Source organism: Mercenaria mercenaria, chromosome 11, assembly GCF_021730395.1.
Source record: "Mercenaria mercenaria strain notata chromosome 11, MADL_Memer_1, whole genome shotgun sequence".
NCBI classification, from domain to species: domain Eukaryota; kingdom Metazoa; phylum Mollusca; class Bivalvia; order Venerida; family Veneridae; genus Mercenaria; species Mercenaria mercenaria.
In genome coordinates this window covers 59,480,227-59,503,923 of record NC_069371.1, presented here as the reverse complement: position 1 = coordinate 59,503,923, position 23,697 = coordinate 59,480,227, and the positions used below count along the sequence as shown (strand labels likewise).

Here is a 23,697-nt window from a genome sequence, read left to right as displayed (position 1 = left end):
ATGATAATTTACATCTATATACCGTGTATATATCAAATAGTCCTTGAACAAAACAAAATTTAATACAAAACATTAGTTTAAAACTATGCCTTTATAAGTCTGTGATGATGGGGTGTACTTCTCCGATACATGATGCCACCGATAAAATGTACACACTTATGTATATCATATACAAACACATGCATATATATGGCCTGTTTTGCCTAACGAAAAAAATTGAATAGTTTTACTTCTTAATGTCACAGTATACGAATACATTATATGGATGTTCATGTACCAATTGTATCGTACTCGTTCTATCTATGACATAATGTATACATATATACCTTCATCTATAGATACATACATATCTGTACAATAACAAAATAAATTCATATTAGTTGAAAGTCTTCAAATATACTTCGTATTATTACATTATTAACAAGATTAACCCACAGTTTATAAGTAAATTATTACTATATACTTATCATATGTTTTTGTGCAAGCAAATGCAAGATTAATACTCTCATAAAAATTAAACATAAAAAGCGTTTCAAAAAGTCAAAATATAGAAAATCTTTTTATTATGCGACTACATGTAAATTTATATACATGTATTTCAATTTGAAAGAGTGTTAAGGTTTAGCTGTATATCACAAAACAACATACTTTTTTAGTAAATAAACAACATCTTTAACACAACTTATCTGTCCAATACATGCCTTACTATTCTGTCCCACAGAGTTGGATACTAAAATTATTCAAAATGAGTTGTCCCCATGTAAATAAGAATGCTATTTGTAAAGAAATAAATGTAAACAATTGTCAAAAACGATGTTTTACCTACTTATGTAAAGTTTAAACACTCGCAGGATGTTGCAAATGCATCAAAACGAAGACGATGTAACAGCTTTTCAAAAATGGTGAGTTTTTAAAGCCGCTGAAATGTCCAGAAGTGTGACCCCTTCATGCAGTCCCTTTCCGGAATTCAATACATGTAAGCGTAAATTGACAATGGTTTTGTAAAATAATATAAATGTTTTATATGCTGTTAAATTTTCATGTAAGACAATGCTTTCTTTCTATGATTTGATGACGTTTGAACTTTTTTCTCCGAAACATGGACCTATACCTTAAAAGTATACACTGTAAAGAGTTAGCGACGGATTAGCGAGTTATATCGTATTCAATTACTGGTCCATATCTCTCGAACAGTTCGACATGTATTATTTGTAAGTCACAGAAAATGCTGTCTGTTCCTTATGTACTGGCACACTTTTCCTCTCTGATTTTTATTCAGTTTGTTCATTTCGCCTTTGCTTATGATCTTTCGGCCATGGAAGATCGAACCAATCTTGATATTTGTGAAATTTCACGTGATGTACATTTCCAGTTTTGTTTTCATAGTATATGTTTCCGTTTCTTGTCCACACTGATTTTATGTCATCTGTCATTTTCTTTTTTACGCAAAGGAATGCATCATGGTTTACACTAGTCAGATCCTCATAGATGAATAGCTTTGTTCCTTTGAATGTTTTCAAATTTTTCATCACCATATTCTTTGAGAATCTGGACAAGGATTGTACTATAACCTGTCTGTTTTTATTTGGCCTTTTTGGCCCTAATCTGTGAGAGATGTCTACATCATAAGGGGTTAACTTTATTCCTGGAATTTTCTCATTTAATTTGTCAATTACAATTTGCGTTGTTTTATGCGCATTTTCTTTTGGTTTTTCTTTCAAACCGCTAGTCCTGATATTGTTTGATCTGCCATATTGTTCTAGATTATTCATGTATTCCATTGCCTTGTCATAGTTTCTTTCAATGGTATGACGAAGGCCTTCGTTTTCATCCTTTTGGCGCTCTATTGTTTTATTAAGATGTCCAATATCAGCTTTTAGTTTGTCGTTTTCTTGTTCTTTATCAAATATTTTACTTTCTAGAACTTCTAATTTATTTTCTACTGATTTTAGAAGTTCAGTTTTCATTTGTTGGATCATGTCTTTGATCATAGTTCTTAAAGATCCGTCATCTTTTGTCATTACATTCGAAAATTTTTTATTGATCTGATTTAATTCCCTTTGAATGTCGGATATACCTACAGCATCATCATCAACAATTTTGTTCTTTTTCTTGTTTTCTTTTTATTTGGTGGTGTATTTATGCTCGAGTCGAGCTCACTTGTGCTGCTGACTTCCCGTATTCCTCTCTTCTTCATAATCTCTGCTTTCGGCTCCTGGTCTTTTTCTGCCATTTTAACGTATCCTATTAGTATTTTTAGTATTTGTGAACTTGCCGAGCGTGACCCATGCGTGAAAACTAGTTTTTCAACTTTTGACTTCGAACAAAAGAAAGTGTTTATCGGTCAATAAAAACGGCGCTGCCCATTGTGATTTCTGATGAAGTTTACGATTTACATAGTCAAGATATAATGTTTTTATTTAACACTTTCGAACTATGATGAGTAACAGAATCGTTTACCGTGTTATAAAGTCCAAAATATAGTCGATATGTCCATAAATCCAACTGTTTTCATATTTTTTATCGGAGCACTTTCTAAACGACCTATCATGCAAGGGAGATCACTGTCAAATTATATAGAGATTATATCGAATATGAAATATCTTTCCCCGATTAGACAGATGTGGACTCGTGAACAATTTTGTTTTATTTTTTAAGGTTTTGGGTTCAATGGTTTTCCTACTCTAAACTCATCCCGCGAAAAGCGTTATTTAAATTATCGAATATTAATATAGTTATACACAACTTGAAGCAGTTAATGATGGTGTTTCAACACTCCACCAAAACAGTTTTTGATAATTAGACTGCCATGCTAAAAATCTTTATCTTACTACTTCCAAGTATACCAGCTTCGCCGGCCTAGATGCATGCTCATTCCTTAGCTATACAGACTTCACGTCATACCGAACTACTATTATGGAAGAAAGATTAAATTCATATGCTGATATAAAATGAGTTTTTTGTTTTAGTCGAGTCCCGAGTCACACACCGACATAATTTGGGTAAAAAGGCCATCTGTCAGGCTTTTAATGGCGGCGAGAGACCCCAGATGCCAACCTGGGCATAATTTCAGCTATGGACGGACTTCTTGGTAAGCTAGATGGCTCCCCCACATTAAGAATTTTACAACACTTGCGAATCCAAGTCGGTGAGGCGCAACTGATTCGAAGAAGTCAGAAAACTTAACTAATCGATGAAGTAGCCAAACTTTTAACACCTATAATAAGAGTTGTCTAATGACAGAAAGCTCGCCTATCTGAAACCCTTTCACATAATACTAGCTTACATATAAAAGCTTTAGTAAAACTTTCTTAGTTGAAAAAGGGACATAAGTTTGCCAAAATCAAAGTCAGCGTTATTGAACTTAACATGTGAGGTAATCTCACGATGTCAAAAACATATCCACTAAGGATTTTGTTTACCTTGCTGTTTGTTTTTTTGTTTTGGGTTTAACGCCGTTTTTCAACAGTATTTCGGTCATGTAAAGGCGGGCAGTGTTCCTGTTCTCTACAAGTAACTGCCAACTTACACAACTGTTCTATTGTTCTCTGCGGGTTAATAACCAAAATGAATACTTACATACCATTCCTGCGCACGTGCACAAGTATCACACCATACCTGCGCTCGTGCACAGGTATCATACCATACCTGTGCACGTGAAAAGAACGTTAGATGAATTCAAACTGTAATGTTTATTTAATGCCATGTTACTGTCCTTAAGTATTGACATGACACTCAAAAATATTCCGTATATTTTCCGTTAATTAATTCTCGGTGTCTGAAGTTAAACAGCGATATAAATATTGCATATATATTTCTTTATAATTTTCACAAGGTCATATGTGCAAATAGCTACGTTTAGCTGCTAAACTGCATTTTTGGTTCAACTCCTGCGTACTGACCCCCCCCCCCCCCCCCCCCCCCCCCCTCAAACTTTTATCGCTAGAAATATTGCCATATTTATCTGATCGAATCTTATGGTCTATAAACGTTATGGAAAATGTTGAATAAAACATTTTAAAAGTATCTTAGATAAAAAGACAAAGTATTTCTCACCAGCGTTTCCTGAAAAATGAATACTAGATCTACAGGAGAAAACAATCAGATTTCGTGAAATATGTTACACAGATGTTGTAAGAGTAAAAGTAAAATCAATAACAACATTACATTGCATTAAAAAAAAAATGGTCTGAGGTGATATTGAACTCATGGTATCGTGCGTGGCAGTCAGACAGCTACCACTATGCCACCGTGCCATTAGTTATTTATATTGGTTATTTTAGACAAAGAGCTATAAAATAAATATTATGTATTTTTTTTATAGTTCTTTGTTTTAGAATACAAATATTTCGTAAAGTAATGGAAACCCCCGAAAATACTGGTTAAGAAAAATGAGTGCCAGGTCAATACTTACGGAAAATAGACAATACCTGCGTCAAGTAGCATTTACAAATGTATACTTCTTTTTTAAATATTTTATATTTTGACATTTGAATTACGATCGTCATGTTTTCATCTACAAGATACAGTCACGGCTCAGTACTAAACAGGGAGGAGTAGAAGACGAAAATAATCATTTTAATTATTGTTGTTAGATGATGATGATGATGTTGATGATGATGATGATGATGATAACGACCACGACCAAGACGAAGCCGTAAATGCAGAATCCGAAACTAAGTTTATCATGAAAAATGTTTTATAAACGTGCAACCAAAGTGTGAAGTTGTGCATTAAAAGATAACAAGAAATATCTTTAAAAAAGATGGTCGGCGAATTGTAATAAGGAAAGAAGTTTATGAATTTTTCATCTAACATTCATCTTTCATCTTACATTTTTCAAATTGCAAAACTAAACACCGCACTTTAACAATTTAAATGGTTCTCTTTTAATTTTTCGCAAAGGTTTCGTAGGGTTGCAATTTTGTTTCGTTTATCCATAGACGAATAATTATAGCAGTAGTTTGATGAAGATTCATGAAGCGGTTCATGAGAAGAGGTCATTAAACGTGATTATATTTTTAGCTAAATTGGTCCCTATCCCCATTTGTAACAAAATAGCAGGAGACCTTACGGTATTGTTACACATCGAGTTTGATAAAAATCCATTACATTTTAGTGGTTAATGCGAAGAAAGGCATATCTACTTTTAGCTATAGTGGTCCCTAATAGGGCCCAAGTTCCTATATAAAATTTGGAAGAGGACCTTATAATGATGCTCCAGACCAAGTATGACAAAGATCCACCAAGCTGTTCATGAGACGCTGTATAAAGGCATTTCTAGTTTTAGCTCTAGCAGCCCCTAAAAGGGGTCAAATGTCCCAGCTGAACAAAGTTGGCTGCGGGCCTAATAAAGATGCTACAAATCAAGTTTGATTAGAATACATGAGAAAAAATCAATTAAAGGATTTTTTTTTATTTATTATTTTTATTTATTTCTAAAATAGGCCAATTGATCCCGCTTTAACAAATGCATATTCGCTATTCATGAATCTTTGGACAATGACGTCACGCCTATAAAAAGTGAAGGTCAAGCAAAACATACAATTGTAATTATTTCAATATTACTGTTTCATAAACAAAGTTTGACCGTAGTCATATCACATAGATAAACTGTATGCAGCGTAGCTTCATTTCAGTGTAAATGAGATTCAGTCATTATATACCATATATATAATGAAACAGATTTCAACTGAGTTCAATATTTGCATACCATACTAAAGAAAAATATTCATATATAATAAATCAGTTAAATAATTTATAACAAATATATCAAAGCAAACAAGTACTCATTTTAATATGCAATCTGAATAAGTTATAAAAGCAAGAAACCTTTTCATATACAGACGACAATTGTAACAAGGAAAATCTTTTAAAAAGCACTTCTCTACACAAAAGACTCTTATTACACCCTTATTCATGTGATACGCAGACCGTATTCTTCTCTTTCTTTAATTTGATATATGTTGGTATTTGAACAGGTTTTTATCATATTTATTAAACTTACTTATCATTTTGAGATATATCAATATTCTTTCAAGTCAAGTCAAGTCAAGTCAATACTTTTATTCAGAGTCACAGTTTACATGGTGTAAATACATGTGAACAAATAAATACACATAACTGATAAAGTTCATACGGGAGTGGTAATTTCTGAAGGGGAAGTGATCAAATCAAGAAGACACTTTAAATAGAAAAAAAAATGAAACTATACGATGAAAAATATCAATAACATAATGTCAGATTTAAATAACAAGTAGAAATAAAAAACAAAAGCAAAAATAGAAGTTGAAAAATAAAACAACAAAAAACAAACATTGCTTTCAAATTATATGGCACGTTATTTTTGTTGTGTAATATAGAAGTAGCTAGGTTTGCATATACTCTGTTTTGATTGGACGAGTTCGCAGGGCGCGCGAAGATCACGGAATCCACGTGTACAGTTTATGAATGGAGGCTACTGTCGAGAGTTTATCTTAAATTGTAATAACAAAATAAGTCCGAAAGTACATTTTCCTTATGCTGATATCAAAATGGATTAAGATTTCGGAATGCGTGGACTTACACGAAGGTACTTTATTTTCTTTCTTGACTGAAATACAAACGAACAAGAATTCGTAATGCATGGACTTACACTGGTTTGTTAAATCTTATTAAATCATTTGGTACACAGTAAACACTGTTTAAGAAAGGTATGTATACAGATAGGAAATTACTTAAATTCTCGCAATACATGTTTAACAAATAAGCATAAATTATGAATAATTGTTTCATTTTTGCACGTCATCAGTTCTTTGTATTTCAGGATATTTGGTCTATGGGAAAATCTATGAGGAATATATTTATTCCTAAGAGCTGTAAAGAAAGGACAAATTAAGAGGTAATGCATTTCATCCCCAATATCGTTAAGTGGGCACCGTGGGCACTTTCTCTCCTCATGTGCAACGTAAGATTGTCGCCAGCGCCCGGTTTCAACCGGAAGTCGATGGTTTCCTGTTCTGAAATGCAGGAGACTTAGTCGGAGCGAGCAAGGCAACGACAACAAATAGCTTTCCATCAGAAGGTTATCTTTAAATAGGCTATAGCCTGTACCTTTTGATGATCCAGTTAGGGAAGTTGACCACTGCTGGTTAAATTGGTCTGTTAGAACCCTTTTAACCAAAATATCGATACCTTTACAATTTAATGTCGCCTGATTAAGCCAGTAACAGGAATAGCCAGTATTGTCTAGAATGCTCTTAATACAAGATGACCATTTAAAAGCGTGTACAGACTGTATCATGTTCTGATAACAAATATAAACAATTTTAGAATGCTTGGATAAGATTATTTTATTCCAAAACTTTATCATTCTAGCTTTAATGATAATTTCAATTGGGTATCGCCCAAATTCTGCATACAGCATATACCTAGGGGTACTGCTCCTACATTTTCCTATTTTACGTAAAAAAGTACAATGGATATTTTCTATCATGTCTAGATTACTATAGCCCCACACTTCGCATCCGTAAGTTAGTATTGGTAAGATGGTGTGATCAAACAGCTTTAACTGAAGATCCACGGGAAGATCTAGATTATTTATTCTTGAAAAAAGTGCAAACATTGCCTTATTTGCTTGTGAAACAATATTCTTTTGGCATTGTAAGAAACTACCCGATGATGCGAACAGCACTCCTAGATATTTATATGTTTTTACGACATCAACCACTTGTTCACCTAACAGAAAATTATAATTCTGTGGCTTATTAGTTCCGAAAACAATAATTTTGGACTTTGTAAAATTTATATTGAGCTTCCAAGCGCGGCAATACGAAGCAAAATCATTTAGGCTGTTTTGGAAATCTTTTTCGTTATCGCTAATAACAATAGTATCATCTGCGTAAAGTAAAACCAGTAGTTGTAGAAATACGACTGCGTTGTCAATTTCAGCATTTAAATTTATTCCTGCATTTTTCGTGGATAAAAAGTCTTCTAAATCATTTAAATACAATGAAAACAAAACTGGAGACAAATTCTCGCCCTGTCGAACCCCGCAATGACTTTCAAATAGATCAGAGTTCTGTCCATTTGCCGAGACACAAGACTTAATATTTTGGTACATGTTGGTTATAACATTGAATATTTTACCACGTATCCCACTTTTAAAAATTTTACTCCATAAACCTGATCTCCAAACTAAATCAAAGGCGGAAGAAAAATCAATAAAACAACAAAATAACTTTTTTTACTTGATCTTAACTTCTCTATTAAAAAATTTAGTGTAAATATATGGTCTATCGTAGAGTAATCAGCTCTAAAACCAGCCTGATTTTCATGTAACAAATTGTTATCATTCAAAAATAGTTTAATTCTGTCATCTAGTATCGAAGTAAAAAGTTTACCTAAACAGCTTAAAATAGTTATGGGCCTATAGTTACTGGGTGATAGTGGGCTACCTTTGTTTTTGAATATAGGTTGAATAGAACCGATTAGCCATATATCGGGTAAGATACCTGTGTCAAGGATTTTGTTAAATAACAAACAGTAAATGGGAAGCATTAATTCGGTTGTACTTTTTAAGTATTCGTTCGATATTTTGTCAAAGGGCGACGTCGCTTTATTTCTCTTACATTTTGAAATCATTTTTCTGATTTCGTCCGCTGTAATTGGTCTATTTAGCGAATCTAAATTATGTATGTTTGGGACAAACGAGTCATCATAAGGTTCATTAAAATTTTCGTGCCGGGTTTCATTTACCGTTTTATAATAGTCATAAAAAGACTCGATGTTAGGCATTGTTTCTGTTTTCTTTTTATTAATACTGTTAAGAAGACGCCAGTAATCTCGCGGTCTATGTGAGCTCATGTCGCGTAACTTTTTCTCATGACTATGATTATGCTTACTCAGGTAGGTATTGACTGTTTGTTTATACGCTCGGCTGGTCGCACTTAGTCTGTGTTTATTTAACATCGACCTATTTAACTGATAATCTTTTCTCGCCCTGTTATATTTATTCCTTGCGCGTTTGCAGTGCGGCCCAAACCATGGTTTGTTAGATTTATTTTTACTAAAATATTTTGCATTGGAAAAAGTGCAATCCGCTGAGGTTAGAAAAAGACGAGATATATTTTCGGTAGCTTGATTAATGAGTAATTTAGAATTTTAAGTATTATCATTCCGTAACATTGTGTCTATTTCATCTAAAAGTGACGTATTTAAATTATTAAAAAAATCGTTTTGTTTTCTGTTATCCCATTTCGGAGGGCGAATTGAATTCGGTGTGTCACAAGCTGTTTTCTCTTTTGCTGCGTTAGCCTGAGTACAATTCATACTCAAACAAATCTCTAAAAGACAGTGACCATCTGAGAATATTGGATCTGTTTCTAAAACCTTAAAGTCCTCAATCATGGGCAGAACCGGAAGTGACGAAATAGAATAATCAATAACCGATAGATTTCGGAATGTAAATGCCCCATCGCGATCAGAGCCTATCCTTCCGTTATGAATGAATAAATTGTTATATCTGCATATGTCTAACAACTTATGTCCAAGCCTATCAACTTTGGTACACATGGATGACCTATCAAGTCGGATATTATAATCGCTTAGTAATCGATATTGGTTAAAAACATTTTCATCTAAATCAAAATGGTTAATTAAAAAATCATCAAACTCTGCATAGTCAGGTAGCGAACCCGTATGCCCATTTGTGTCACCTAATAATAAGACGTTCTGAAATTCTATACATTTGCTTGCAATATCATTTTCAAACAGAAAATATTCATCCTCATTTAAAAAACGCGACTGCTCAGGCGGTACATACATAGCCCCTATTACAAAATGTAACTCATCTGTTTTAATCTTGAGCCAATAAATGTAGTCACTGTCACTTGACAGTATTTCAATATTATCTAAAAGAGAATTTTTAACGAAAAACCCTATTCCGCCAGATTTCCTTATCACATTTTTTGTCCTTGGTTTTGAAAAAAAAAAAAAAAAAAAAAAGTATAATTAGGAATGTCAATAATATCATACATATCTAGTTTTGTCTCTACCATGCATAAAATAGAATACTGAGAGATCATATCAAGGAATTCTGGAATGTTAAGCCTGGCCTTAAGGCCGCACACATTCAGCGAGTCTATCTTAAGTTTTTCATTACCTGCTGGGCTACAGTTATTTGATACAGAATTTACCATGGATAAATTACAAGTTAAAACGTTTTCATGACTGAGTGTGGCACTTTCAAAGTTAGTGGAAGTATTTTCACAAGCTTCATTTGACCTGGAACAACTGATACGGGGACTGGAAACTGGCATTTATCTTATCTGATGCTGTCGTCCAATCGAAGCGTATGCCGTAGGTTATTCTGCTATTACTCAAACACTTACGCCTTACAGTTTAACTCGTCCTTTCAGTGAAAATCTGGGAAAGCATTTGTTGAAATTTTTGTTGAAAACAAAAGTTCTGCCATGAAATTATTGCCTGCATCTGTTTTTAAATGGAAAATATCTACATTAATGTTACTTTTCGCCCTGTGAAAATGGCTAAATCTAGACTTGTCTTACCCAGAGAGAAAGATGTCGTTTTTTACATGATATTTGCCTTGTTGATTCAGAGTATTTAGAAAAAAAAATTAGGACATATTTTAATGAAAATAGCAAGTCAAAACTGTAAACTGTTGCCTGAAAATATTTGTTTATGATATTGCTCTGTTTTTCACCATTTAAATGCGTGTTAAACCTAGATGATTTTCTGCAGTTTTATCTAAAAGTTCGGAATACTAAATGTAACTTCGTTGTCGGCCTTTTTTAAAAAAAATATTGTTATTTTAATTTAAATACATTGTATTTTTCACACATCAGTTTTAAGATTAAATTTATTAAACTAATTTTTGGAGTTTAAACAACAATTTCGTTTGAAACATTCCCTACGTTCAAGAAGAATGTTTGTTTCTGTATGTAGAAATCTGACATTATAAACAATAATTATAATTATGGCTCTACAAGATTAAGAAAAGTGTCAGCTTTCTGTTATTTTCCATTTTTTTTATTCAAATCCAACAAAAATCGGCCCTTTGATAAAGGTTTGAAGTTACGTGGTAAAATATTTCTTCAGGGAAGTGAGCTCGAGTTAATTCATAATAATTAAGCATATCACCACATGCAGTCGCATGCTGTTTTTGCTTCAGAATCCCTTTAGATCAATCTCTGATCATCTAATTATCGCCACTTAACATGTGACTGTTAAACCCTTTGAACAATAAGTGTTATAGCTCCATGATTAACATTAGGTAATATGCTAATTACGCGCTAATCGATAGTGGCGAAAACAAAATATCGATCGCTAACGACTGGTCGATATTTACAGGTATGGACGACAGCATAGTACAGATAAATGTATTGATTTATACGGAGTTTCTACTCCCCGTATTAGACCTTCCTGATTTGACTTACGATTTTCACAGTTACTGATGAATGCATTTTCACAGTTTTTGTTTAAATCCAAATTGACAAATAATTCCTCATTTCCAGTTTTGACTGTTTTAGATCCAAGAGTTAAAGAATTAATTCCACTTTTATATTTTTCAGAAAGATGAATACAGAACAGTTGGTTGGAGGAACACGGCAAGTTTACACATTTGTCACAGAAGTAGGTCACGTTCCCCACGTGATCCTAGGCTTTGTTGTCAATGTTTGAATCTTCGTTGTCAGAGGGTTCCGGAGGTACAGATTGCTGGATGGGTGGGTGGACTCCAAGTAAATAGCCAGGAGCAGTGTTAATTTCTACTGGAACCTGAGAAGGTTCCCCTAAGGTTACCGGTTCGTCATCTGAAGATTGCTAAATATACTGAGCCAAAGTTAGCTTCAAAACTGTGAACAGCGTCGTTTAGGATAAACGCTTTGTCTACATTTCACTCAGCGTAGCACAATCAACAGAGTGAAAGAAATTGACACTCTCGTCCAATCAGGCAGAGTGTTGCATAAATCTTGCATTTTGATAAATTATCTATAATGCGTTATCAAGTAGTTTGATTTGCAAACTGAAGTCACGTGGCATAGATAACGAAAACGAATTTAATCGGCGTCGCCGAAAAAAAAAAACTCCCAACAAATAATTGGTTAAGGTTTAGCCGTATATCACAAAACAACAGATTTTGTTAGTAAATAAACAGCATCATGACACACAACTTATCTGTCCACATCCCCAACTTTGAGCGTGAAATGTACGAGAACCGCAGCTCTTGTCGGTATTGATTTTTTGCCTTGTGCGCCGTTGTAGTTGTTTCCCTTTACACTAAAATATCGATCTACGCTCTATATATGGGTTTTTGAACAGCGCATCTTGGTTAGATAGAATAATTAAAGCAGAATATAACACATCTTAAAGCTACTTTAATTAATTGTATTTTAATAAGGAAAAAATGTGGACTTTGCTAGATACCGACATTGTACCATGATTTAATTAATTATATATTAAACAACTAAAATGTTCAAAATATTCTGCCGTAATGCACAATGAGTTTCAAATGAAACTGCATGGATTTTACAGTAAAAATACTTGTTCAGCATGACCGAATCATTATGCGTATGTAATGTGTATTTTCTGTCATGTATATGCTGGGTGAAGTTATAAGTTTCGTTGAATGTATAAGCAAAAATGCCACCTTTTAGTGGTAAAGGATATACATAAAACATCACACAATACAATTCTCCTTTTTACAATTCCCTTTTGAAAGCTTTTTTCCCCTTTTTGCAGTGAAGCGTAATGTTGTAAAATTATGTTCTCAAGTGTTTTTTTGGTTTTTTTTTTTTTTTTTTTTTTTTTTTTTTTTTGTTTAATTTATCGCCCTGAAAATTTCAATCTTGACAATTACTGCATATTGACTATAAATGTTTTACGCGTGATGTTTTATGGACCTTTGCGAATACACCGGATGGAGACGAGATAAACACCCCAGGCTATGCTAATTACCCACAAAATACGTCTGTAATAAAAAAAAAACATCAACTGAGACACAAATTATAAATGTTCTGCCATATATATGGTGCATCTTCTTATAGCTTAAAAAATAAAATAAATACTTATTTATTAAATTATTTATAGGCAAATTAATAATAGAATTTAATGTACTTTTTTACCTATAATTATACTTTTTTTGCATAAAATTTGAGATAGGTTCAATGCAAATTCATGCAGAAAATTATAAAAGAAATCTAGGTGATGGTTAAGCAGTTTGTTTCAGGATAGTTTTGAACAGCTGAACAATACAACCTAAACTAAATTAAACACAAATATACAATTTTGGCAATTTCTAGTGTGATGTGTGTTTTTAATGCCTAGATCCACTACTATATAAGTTCAACACTTCATTTGAGTCTCATCTTTGTGCACATTTATATCATACATACATACATACATACATACATGTAAGATCTATATTAACATTGTACCACAAAGCCAAATTATAAAGATTTACAATAGGCTATCACATTTTATAATTGTCTAAAACACATACTATCTTATATTTTACAATTAATCTAAAATATCTATTTGCAATTAAAAATTATTGTATTACAATAAAACTTCACTGTTTCACAATATTCGCAGTAAGACCATAAAACATTTGTCAAGTATATGGCTAAAGAAGCATCCCCCACGCTAATCCAATATACAACCCCCGTCTTATCTGCTGCTTATCAGCGATTATGTAATAGTCGCTAATTGATGGGCAATTTTGCACAACAGGGGTCCCCACTGGACCATGAAGATTTGTGGAGTAGGAATAAATTTTCCTTGTAGAATATAATAACGACCACGACGAAGCCGTAAATGCAGAATCCGAAACTAAGTTTATCATGAAAAATGTTTTATAAACATGCAACCGAAGTGTGAAGTTGTGCATTAAAAGATAAAAAAAAACTCCCAACAAATAATTGGTTAAGGTTTAGCCGTATTTCACAAAACAACAGATTTTGTTAGTAAATAAACAGCATCATGACACACAACTTATCTGTCCACATCCCCAACTTTGAGCGTGAAATGAACGAGAACCGCAACTCTTGTCGGTATTGATTTTTTGCCTTGGGCGCCGTTGTAGTTGTTTCCCTTTACACTAAAATATCGATCTACGCTGTATTTATGGGTTTTTTGGGCGATGCGTAAGCTCCGCCTCCAATGGCATTAAGACGGGAAAATGAAAGCCCGTCACTTCTTAGTGCAAAACGGCAAAGCGCATCCACTTTCTACATCCTCTCATAAAGAAGAGCACCTACAAAGCGGATGAATATGACCTATATTGCGGCTATTTTTAGACTTGTCTGGTTCCCGTCGTACTATGTATTTTAGTATGACAGTGAAGGAGGGGCAGGTAAACCAGACTATTTTTACACTCTGACGTCATGAGGGAAAACCCCACTTGGTTTTAATCTGAATTGTCTAAAATATACAAGTCAGTGACTTGTAGCCTGGCGTATATTTCCTAAAACGACGCCATCTTGTTCTTTCGAATAACTGCAAACATATCTACGCGATTATTATTATAAACTGGACTTTTATTAGGTTCGTGAGACCATGGTACAAATGTATATAGTGTATGCATACCGTATTTGCAATTACTACAGTACATAAAAGTTTTTATAACGGAAACGCTTGAGGAAATGGAAAGTGATTCATGTTAGCATTTGTTCAGGATTTTAGCTTTCTGCAATTCAATCTAGGAAGATATTGCATCTGGAATGGAGTGTTATTGAATAAAATCATCAAGGATACGGGTTGCCTATTTGTTCTGTCAAGCGGCGTTATGGCGTGTGTATAAGTCACGTCATTTGTTTGCTTGGTGAAGATGGGTAATTCGGTAACCACTGAACTTCGGACAAAATTTTGCAGCAAATCGAAATTATTCAAGAATGTTAAGCAGAACAGAGAGGTCGTGCAAAAAGCTAAACAGGTTAGCGTTTGTTAATCAGCTCATATTTTTAGTCCTATCAATAAGACCTGACATAACATATTTTAACATTTTGACGTCTATCGGTTATGTCAGGTCTTATCGGATCACCATTTATAACATGTAGTCAGAAGTGAACACACATCATATCGCCTTTATTCTTCAAATTACAAACAACATAACCCAATCCGAAGTGAAAGAACACTACTTACACCGAAAGTAATCCTTTTTTCAACTGCATATGTGAATAAATACAAAATAAAAGTTACTTTTCATGTATAAATATCGAGTTGTTTCTTTCCGCTGTATGTATCGCTGTGTATCTGTGTTATGGTTATCAGAACAGAACAGAAACTTTATTTCGACTTAAGCATTTACAGCTCATCGTCATAAATGATGATCACAATATACATTTATACATTTACAATATACATTTACAGTTTTACAGATATATATGGAATATTATAATAGGAACATGTAGGTAAAAAAAAACGCACATGCAATGTATGAGAGTGTTTAACTTGGAATACACAAGATATGCTCAATTGTTAAGTACATCATTTCTAAGTTTAAAACCTTTAGTACAAAACGTAGCTAATTTATTTAACACTGACTTTTTATCCGAGTTGAGTAAAACAATAAACTTGTACATACTGGGAGCTGTATAGAAATATCTTTGTATATATGTCTTTCTTAAATCGCTATATAATGGACAAATTAAAATAAAATGATATTCATCTTCGATGTCGTTTAAAGTACACAAGCAGCATTTCCTTTGATTTCTTTCTATATTTCTATGGCGTCCTGTTTCGATAAATAAATTATGTGAATTTAACCTTATTTTCGCCAGCGCATTTCTCATTTCAGGATTTTGTATAATTCTCAAATAACAAGCACGTTGAAAATCAAGCTTTAATTGTTTATATAAAAATAACGAGGAACAAGAAGAAACGTTAGTATGCCATTCTGAAATATATATATCCCGAAGACGGGTAGTAAGAAGTGGAACAAAAGAATTAATATTAACAGATTCTGGGTATAACCAAACATCATTAAAACCAGCATTTTGCAACAAGTTACGTACATTAGCTGCCCAGTTTTTTTACATTTTGATTGCTGATTAATTGTTCTATTTGAGATTTTACGACAGTAGATAAAATACAATTACAGTCTTTACTTGAGAAAAGCTTTAACCAATATTTAACAATTCTAACGTACCTATTAATATATAATGGAAATCTTCCTAATTCTGCATATAACGAGAGAGAATTTGTAGACGTCTTTACATTTAAAAGCCATTTACAGAATTTTCTATGGATTCTTTCTATATTTTCAGCTTTAGAAAAGCCCCATACCTCACAGTTGTAATTTAAAATAGATAAAACATAAGCATCAAATAAATTAAACATGATATCCACAGATACATAAGATCCTTTTGTAACACTAAACAGTGAGTGCATTGCTTTTAATCCCTTACCAGCTAACATTTGAGTTGCCTTAATAAAAGAGCCACCGCTGGAAAATACAACACCTAGATAGTTAAAACTGTTAACAATTTCAATTTCTTTCCCGTCGTATGTCCATCTGTAATTTTGGTTTATTCTACCTCCTTTCTTAAAAACAACAATTTTCGTTTTATCTACATTTACAGTAAGGTTCCATTTTTTACAATATAATTCTAACTCATTTAAAGATTTTTGTAAACCTTCTTTCGTTTCTGAGAATAACACAGCGTCATCGGCAAATAATAACAAATATATAGATAATTGATCAAGCGTAATGCCTGCATCTAAATTATTTTGCAATTGCATTTCTATATCATTTAAAAACAATGAAAATAGTATTGGCGAGGTTATCTCCCCTTGAAATAAACCTAGGTTGCATTCAAACAAATCTGAAAGTGAATTCATATGACGAACACATAATTTAACCTCGTCATACATAGATCTGATTATCGCAAACATATTTCCATCAACGCCGCACTTAAGTAACTTGTACCATAGACAATTTCTATCGATCAAATCATATGCCTTTTTGTAGTCCACGAAACAGCACATGAGGCTTAACTTATCTTGAAATTGTTTCTGAATTAAAGCGTTTAAAATAAAAACTGCGTCTACTGTGCTGAAATTTGCCCTAAAACCAAATTGGGCATCTGTTAGAATATCATATTCCTCAGACCACTTTTTAAGTCTATTATTTAAGATAGTTGTAAAAAGCTTTGCAAAACAACTGATAAGCGTTATTCCCCTGTAATTGTTCGGGTCGCATGGATCGCCTTTCTTATATAACGGAATGATAATTCCTTTTGACCAACTACGTGGAAAGACTTTATTTCGCCAAATATAGTTGAATAACATTTCAATAGAATGTGCTGTTACCTCAATGCTCTCTTTCAAATATTCGTTTAGAATATTATCATGTGAGCACGCTTTATTTAACCCTAAACCTTTGACCGCTGCAAAAATTTCAGCCATTGAAATTGGCATATCAAGTTCTTCAAACGTACATTCTCCAGCATTATCGTTTAAATATTGACTTAAAAAATCGTCAACATCTTTATTATTGTTTATTTCAGTGGTTTGCGATAATTGTTGAAAATGATTTAAAAAATCTTGAATATCTATGTTATCACCTGCAGGTTGGTTTTTGTTAGATTTAAACATTTTCCAGAATTCGCGCGGGCTCTTATGTTTCATTTCATTCATCTTACTTCCAAGCTTTCTATTGTATTCATTTTTACTTTTTCTACAACAGTATTTATAATCTCGCTTTGCACTCATTACAGCCTGTCTTGTTATATTGTTTTTCTCCAAATTGTATTTATATATAGCGTTTATATATATTCGCGCTTATCTCTACACATTTGATTAAACCATTTTTGTCTGTTTCTATCTATAGAAGAAAATACAACTTCGCAATTTCTAACATTTTTCTCAAAGTATTTTTGACCTTTTGAACTGAGAAATTCACCTAAAATATTTGTTAGGTAATCGGTATTCTCGCCGTTTTCTATTCCCTCTGCCAGCCTCTCCTCTATATTTGTAATATTTTCTCTAATTTCTGCAATAAAAGATTCTTTATGTTCTGGTAACCATTTATAAAAAATCCTTGACTTTGTTTTATTCATATTTGTATTACAATGAGTTTTGAAGTTAAACGAAACAGGCGCATGATTGGAAAATTCATTGAATTTATGAACTTTGAAATGGGCTATATCATCAAAATTAGATGATGAAGTCAATAGATAGTCGACAGTGCTTTCCCCGTTATGGGTCATGCACGTGAAATTTCCACTCGTACTATCATCATACAATCTACCGTTAACAATTCTAATATTGGTAGATTTGCACAGGTCAAGTAAATAATCCCCAAAACGATTTGATCTCTGATCACGTGAATAACGCGGTATTGGTGTATCAATTATCTGAAAAGTATTCCGGGCTAAATTATAATCATTATCGACAAAATCTGTTTTACGGCCAACTCTAGAGTTCATATCACCAGTGACAAAAACTTTGCCTTTATTCTGAAAATAATTTATATCAATTTCCATCTGTCGGAAAATGTCGATATCGTACATATCATGAGAAGTGGAGTTTTCAGGCGCAATATATGTTACGGCCAGATAAATATCATTTTCTATTTGAAAAAATGTTTTATCAAACTTTAACCATACAATGCAATCTACAGTATTTTTAACTAATTTTATTCCTTTTCTTACATTATCTCTTATATATATTATTATTCCGCCACTACAGCGTTTTGCTCTTTTATGCTGAAATTTGCGATACGAATGAAACGGATTACTGTATCCTTTTAAGGATATAATTGATTTACTGTTTGTCCAAGTTTCACTTAAACATACTACATCATACTGGCTAAGAATATTTAAAAAATCGTCAGATGACCTTTTTGCTAAGGTAAGTCCTTCTACATTCCAAGACACACATTTTATAACACTCTCATAACTGTCCTAAGCTTCTCCTCTGTATAGACGTTTATCTATGTACAATTTGTCCACGCTTAAATATGCCTCTTTGCCTTCACTCCGGGCTTTCTTCATAACTGGGATTAGTCGCTTCCGTGTTTCGACGATTTCCTTTGGGAACTGCTCCCCAACTCCATACTGTGTACCACTTAGATTTTTCGATGCCTTTCTAACTCTCTCTCTCTGTCTGGGAAATCGGAGAATTTGGCTACTATCGGACGTACTTTAGACGCGTTATAGGGACCAACCCTATGTGCTCTTTGTATTTTGATGTCCGTTTTAGCATTTTCAATTTTGAGCTTTGATTCTATAAAGTCCAAGATTTTTTCTTCACATTTTCATCTTTTTCCTCTGGAATTCTATAGAAAAGTAAATTGTCCCGCATACTTCGGCATTTCAAATCGATAATTTCACGCTGTAATTGCCTTCACGGCTGCGTTGTTCTGACTCAAGTTTTCGAAATTTCGATAGCGATAGGTCAATATCCTTTTGTTTTTTCTCTAAGTCTCTCATATTATCACTATCAAACTGGCCGCTATGTTCTATTTCATTGATTTTTTTCTCCAATTTTGTGACCTTTTGCTCTACATTATCCATGCGTACCGTTACAGCGGTAATACTCGATTGTATTTGGTCTAACTGGGACAGTTTACTGTCCATTGAATCTAGGCGTTGTATAATCATTGTCCAAATATCTACCTGCTGAGAACTGTTCACCGGAGTTGATGGGACATTATTCATAACTGCGGGTGGCGACGCTGAATTCATTTGCACATATGGATTGTTATTACTATAAAACATTGGAGTTGGCATATTAAAGTTCTGACCTGTTTGTATTGGCCCAAAATGGCCTAGTTGTCCTGTTTGTCCTGTTTGTCCATTGTTCAAATTTTGATTTGTGCTCGCGCCATTTTGTGCCATTGTTGTGACTCTTTTTATAGAGTTTTGTGTCGATTCTGGCGACTCCTTTGACTTTTTTCGCTTTTTTGTCATGAATGTTTCTATATTTACATCATTTACATCACATTTGATTCACATAATCCCATATATATTCCACAAAAAGCAGTAAATATCGGTATATTCCTTCTGTTTGAAAATTTGTGACCATCTTGGTTCACGCATGCGCAACAAACAATTATTCATCGTGGCCTTATTGCAAAACTACCCGACCTTAACAATCTCACTGTACAGGATAATAATAGCAATCCAGTTAGTGTTGACAGTATTGTGACTGAATTCTCAAATATAATCGTGAATGTTGCATCGCCGTTATGTAAACGTGTATTTAAAAGTAACCAAACTGGCTTAGCGCAACATAATGTAGGCATAGGAAATAGAGATCAATATAATTGTACCTTTACTAATCCTACCAGGTGTTCTGTATTACAAAAGTGGATCTATTGTGACATTTTGATACAAGCAAAACTGTATTATCTGCACTATTATTTACCTACTGGTACTTCATTTTATTATTGGCTTGTTAAAAGTTAATTTTTTACCATATGTAAGTTGACAGAATCATAGGAACCATGTCTTGAGGGGTAAATCAAACACAAATGAATAAAACCTTAATGATTTTGTTGTGCAAAAAAGTATTTTATTGTGTCTGAAACAGTTTTCATTTTCTACTCAATTGTGTAATTGCAAGGGAAGTAAACTAATAGATCTCTACTTATAAGTACTAGCCCAAGGCAAGAGTTGTCATTCTTTGTGGATCATAACTTTAAATTACAAATTAAAACTTCTATTAACAAAACTATCACAAACTTCACATTTGTGAAATCATTTTTGGTTATTTCAAGGACTTGGAAATTAATTTCTATACTTTATTTAATGTAATACTATCATTGAAAATTTTAGGGTCTATCTCTACATAATGCGAACGAATGGTTTGACAGTGAATGCTCTGCTATGAGAAGTCTATATAAATTGGCTTTGCGAAATTACAACAATACGAGAACCGATTATAATAGGGAACAAGTATGTAATGCACGTAAATCATATAAATATAAAGTACGTAAGAAAAAACGCGCTTTCAAATTAAAACAAAGTCGTAATCTTGCCGAACTTCGAAAGAGGAAGCCTCGAGATTTCTGGAAGCATTTTAAACGTAAAACACAGTCTTCTGGATGCGATATAAGCGTTGAAGATTTCAAAACATATTTTTCCGATCTATTCGGCAATATTACTTCGACGATTATCGACGAAGTAGAAAGTTTTAATGAGAATAGTGATCTAAATATCTATAACCCGACGTTTGAGGAATTGAACCGATCAATAACTGTAGGGGAAGTAACTGCAGCGATAAAGAAACTAAATCGTAATAAATCTCCATGTCCGAGTGACAATTTGTTGAATGAATACTTCATTGAATTTTCAGATATACTTGGCGGGCATATTACTGACATATTTAATAAGGTATTAGATACAGGACATTTCCCTGAGGTTTGGGCCCATGGCTTTATTGTACCCATTCACAAGAAGGGTAACAAAAATGATCCCAACCAGTACAGAGGTATCACACTTTTGAGTAATTTTGAGAAACTGTTTACTGGGGTACTGACTGCACGTGTTGAATCATGGTTTGAAAGAAATAATATCATGTCCGACGCCCAATTTGGATTTAGAAAAAACTGCAGTACCGTTGACGCCATATTTGCATTACACAATCTGATAGAACATGTCGTGTCTCAGGGGGGTCGTCTACCTTGCGCCTTCATAGACCTACAAAAGGCATTCGACTCTGTGTACCGTAACGCCCTCTGGTTTAAGTTGCACCACTTAAGAATTGACGGAAAAATTCTTAGGATGTTTAAATCCATGTACGCAACTGTGAAATCTTGTGTCAAACACCTGGATTCATACTCCGATTTTTTCTATATATCAATAGGTTTGAGACAGGGACTAAATCACCTGTTTTATTTGCATTATTTCTCGAAGATCTCGAGTTATTCTTACAAGGGACAAATACATCCGGGTTATCGCTGTACGATATGTGCGTTATTATCCTCTTATTTGCAGACGATATGGTTATCGTCGGAAACTCGGTTACCGACTTACAAGAAAGTCTTAACAAGTTGTATGAATATTGTAATTTATGGGGGCTGCAAGTCAACACAAGCAAAACCAAAGTTGTGGTCTTTCGTCGAAATGGTGGGGTTAAGCGCACCGAGAAATGGACCTTTAATAATGAGCCCCTAGAAATAGTTAACGACTTTAATTACCTGGGGGTTGTTTTCAATTACACTGGGTCGTTCGTACTTAATAACCAGTATATTGTGGGAAAGGCATTAAAAGCCTTAAATGTACTGACGTGTAATATAAATAAGTATGACATTAAACCTTCTGTATCGCTACAGTTATTCGATGCATTCGTGGGCTCAGTTTTAAATTATGCATGCCCGATATGGGGTTTCACAAAGTCGAAACAAATAGAGAGTATACAGCTTAAATTCTGCAAGTCCATTTTAGGGGTCAAACTTAACACTAGTAACGTAGCAGTTTACGGGGAATTAGGTCGTTATCCGCTTTACATAACGAGGTATCTACATATAATTAAGTATTGGTTTAAGTTAATCAATACAGAAAACATTATTTTGAAAAATATTTACCTTAATGCTTGTGAAAAATGCGAAAATGGCATAAATAATTGGGCAGGTAAAGTTAAAAACTTGCTTACTGTATTGGGTTTTGCTGAAATATGGCACTTTCCAGATAGCTTAAGTTTGAAGCAATTCTTGCCAGTTTTTAAGCAAAGACTTATTGACTGCTATTTACAAGACTGGCAAATGCATTTGCGAAATTCAAGTGTTTTGTCACAACTGTATATTCATGTAAAAGATAAGTTTGAATATGAGACCTATTTGGACAAACTACCGTGTAAATCTCTTAGAAGCGCATTGTCACGGCTTCGTATGTCCGCACACAGGCTTCGCATCGAGTGTGGAAGGTACGGGAGAGATCGCTTAGAGCGCCATGAAAGAGTCTGTTTGCTCTGTGATTCAAACGAGATAGAAGACGAGTATCACTTTGTGATTGTGTGCAAAGCGTTAGAATATTTGCGAGTACAATTCATCAAGCGTTACTATTATATCCGCCCGAGTATGTTTAAATTTACGCAGCTACTTCAATCCAAGAATAAAAAAACTTTAAAGAATCTTTGTCAATTCTTAGGTAAGGCAAATATTGCAAGAAACGAACTTACTTATTTAATGCGGTAATCATTTTCTTGTATTGATCAACCAACTATTCATACGACGTGCGTTGCGTTTACAGGACTCTTTAAAAGTTTAAAGGTCTTCCCTTTGAAACCTTGTTGAAAAGATTAAATACTTTTTCATTACTTTAATAAAGGAAATAGTATAAGATTCATGCATGAGTTGCCTCCCCTAGTAACGACTACCTAAATGTAGTAATCCATACTTTTATTATTAATAATTTAAATGTTTCATTCTTCACTTAAAGTTAATACTTAATCCATAGTATCAATGTATTTTCAATTAAAAACTGCTTCATTCTCCACTTAAAGTTAATAATGTTTTCTATCGAGTGGATAAAATTCATAGAAATGTATACACACACATTTCATTCAATTTATCTGGTCTTAACTTGACGATTCCATAATATTTACAAAATAATAATACCATATATGTATATATTTTCTTACTTCATGTGTTTAGTTCACTGACTTATACGAATTTCATTTACAATTTTGTTTGTATATAACGATGTACCAATATGTGTACAAGTTATCATAATAAAATTTTGTCTTGTCTTGTCT

At 33.4% G+C, this 23,697-nt stretch overlaps 1 protein-coding gene across 3 annotated transcripts in view; it reads right to left on the bottom strand.

Moving 5' to 3' along the window:
- Nucleotides 1-23,697, bottom strand: part of LOC123532902 (solute carrier family 28 member 3-like) — a 71,236-nt gene that overhangs the window by 25,229 nt on the left and 22,310 nt on the right. The gene's annotated exons all lie outside the window — the stretch shown is intronic.